The sequence below is a fragment of the Struthio camelus genome, chromosome 9 (assembly GCF_040807025.1).
Source record: "Struthio camelus isolate bStrCam1 chromosome 9, bStrCam1.hap1, whole genome shotgun sequence".
In the NCBI taxonomy this organism is placed as follows: domain Eukaryota; kingdom Metazoa; phylum Chordata; class Aves; order Struthioniformes; family Struthionidae; genus Struthio; species Struthio camelus.
In genome coordinates, this window is record NC_090950.1 from 31,561,230 (window position 1) to 31,564,073 (window position 2,844).

Consider the following 2,844-nt stretch of genomic DNA (forward strand, 5'->3'; position numbering starts at 1 on the left):
ACCTCATCTTGACCAACAGATCGAGCTGATTTGACCTCGCTGCTGTTCTACAAAATAGATATAAAAAGCGTATACAACAACATATACTAATATAAGTTAGAAAAAACATAAAGATCGTCTGTAAGTAAACATTCCCTGGCTCTGCGTCACATACTCTAATCAGCATCTTCACATTTATTTCTGAAGTATTTCCCTTTGCTCGAGTGAGTATGTTTGGGTGTTTGTCTGGTATCACCGTATGAATCGACAGTTGTATTCCTTCCTAGCCTGAGAAGAAAAGCAGTGGCTTTTCACAGAAATAATGCTTCTACCTTTACTTTCCAAACTCACTGAGCCCCTTCGCGTGCCAACGCTGCAAGCCCACCCGGCCCCAAAGACGAAGGGCAGCGACGAGGAGCAGGCGAGCGAGTTACTTACCAATATCAGGTAGAATAAACAAAAAATGGCCTTAAGACTTCAGTATTAAGCAGGTCAATCAGTTTCTCATAAATGTCTAAGTGACGTTTGAGATTTTTTTTTTCATCAATTGCTATAAGTAAACCATTGCACCTAGGATGGAGCAAGGCAGTTGCACCACTTACCCTAATTTGAAGAGGCCAGTTACGGTCAATCATTGCCGCAGCTGACAAGAGACACGCAAGATGCCAGCTACGCTATTTCTGAATTACTGACGTTAACAGCTGTTTTATATCCAGAGAAACAGCTCTGTAAACATGTAAACAGGTCAGTTAATTAAGATATTACAGTAACATAGATTTTAATAATTTGAGATAATAACAGATAATAATAATAACAGAACAGCCTGCTGTTTACAGATCTGCAGATACTATATGAAAAGTAAAGATACCAGCAAGAGTAGTAAAACATGCTCCTTCAGAGGAAACAGAACAGAAGCTATTTTCCTCCTTCTGTTTGCTGAAAGGCCCCACCTTTTGCTTGCAGAATGAAAAGATTTCAGCCTTCAGCTTTCAGATATTCTAGGAAAGAGACGTATGCCTTCCTTCAAAGGTCAAACCTCTGAAATCTCTCCAGTGGCACCAATCCCAGCGGGATTAAAGTTGCCCCAGAACACACACCTCAGAACCCCTCCATAATACGCTGAATAACACACCAGTCCCAAACACCAATTATTCCCTGGGATGTATCAGAAGGAGGGAAGATTTTGCAGAAAGCAGCTGTCTTGGTCCCAAATTGTCATTTCCACAGCAGCCTCACATTGTGTGCTCTGTTGGGAAAAATCAATGGTGGACTCTCTGCTTCTTTTTCCTGCATGTCCAATAGCTTTTCAGTCCATTTTTCTCTTCATCTTTACATGACAAGATATGAGAGAGCGAGAGAGAGAGATCAAGAACATACATTGAAGAACCAGTAAAGGGGAAGGGTATACCTTCCCTGTTTTAAAGGAGCTCTCTTTTTCTGGGGAAAATGGATCTGCGAAGCTGCCGGCAGCCTAAACAAGGTGGACCCAACCGGTCCAGAGGAAACGGAGAGGACCAAGAATTACCTGGCTTGGCTTCAGAAAGTCAGGTTAAGAGAACTGACGTCTTTGGGGGACATCACCTACTCAGTTGGTCACAGTGACCAAGCGCAGCAGAAACTTCTCAATCCCACTGGGATCCACCAAGGCTGTACCATCAAAAGGAACTCTTGAGAGAAGTAAAATTACAGAAAACATGAAGCGCACTTGGCCCAGGCTTAAAAACGCCAATAATCCCTGCAAGGGTTCTTCAGAGTCACAAATGCCAGAGAGAGAACTAGCTCGATGGCTGAAAATGGCAGCTTTGTGGCTTTACAGTCACATGCAGGCCTGGGAAGCAGCACGTGAATGCCCACGTCCTCTCCAGATGGACTCATAATGATGTTAATTGTCTGAACAGGGCATTAATTAATTGCTAAGGAAGAGGCATACTCCGGAAGAGAAGGCTATGTTTCCCCAGTTTTCAGAAGTGCAGATCTTTCCTCCACCGGGAAGATAGTCTCCAGAATGTGAAAATGGCTTCCAGAGTGGTTAAAAGCCTCCTTGAGAGAGCTAGACTCCAGAGCGGTACGTGCTTGGGAAAATCAGTCAGCAAATACAGTACTTTGGAGCACAGTATTCCCTCAGTACCACAGTAAAAGCTTTCCCATCACAGTGGGAAAGCTTAGAGTTACAAGGGGAAAAAAAGAGAGGAGAAAAAACCCCAGGCCCTGGTGGATAGAAACATCAGCTCGCTGGACTCCGTTCACTAGGAGGCAGTGCCATGATTTAACGCTGCTGGACAAGCTGCTGCTGCAAAACTTCAGCCAAGCTAAAAGAATATACAGAAAACATGGAAGCTGCAGGTAGAAACCTGCAGCAAGTGAGGTGCTTGCACAACCCCGAGAGCTTACCCTGCTCTTGCAGCACTCATGCAGATGCCTGTGGAGCACACCACTGACGCGGCCTGGGCTCGCGGGCTGCTTTGCACCAGGAAACCCCTGACCAAAACAGACACCTGGGACAGCAGGAGAGGCATTAGCGAGTCCATCCTTCCTAGGCAGTACTCCCCAGTGAGCACACGAACCAAGGGAGAAACTCCCAGTTCAGAGCACAACAGGTTTTTTGGAGCTGTTTGTTTTGGAGAGTGCACCAAAACGCCTATGCTAGTCAGGGAATACATGGAAATATCGTCATAGAAATCTTTATTCTTTATTTCTGTTTTAAATAACTTTGCTCTATATCTATATATAGAGATATATATATGTACACACACATATGCCTATTTTAAATATATACATAAACTTTGATATATACACAAACAACTTTTATTTTCTTATATATATACATATATAAAAAGATGACAGGGCATGGATCACCTCAGCTAG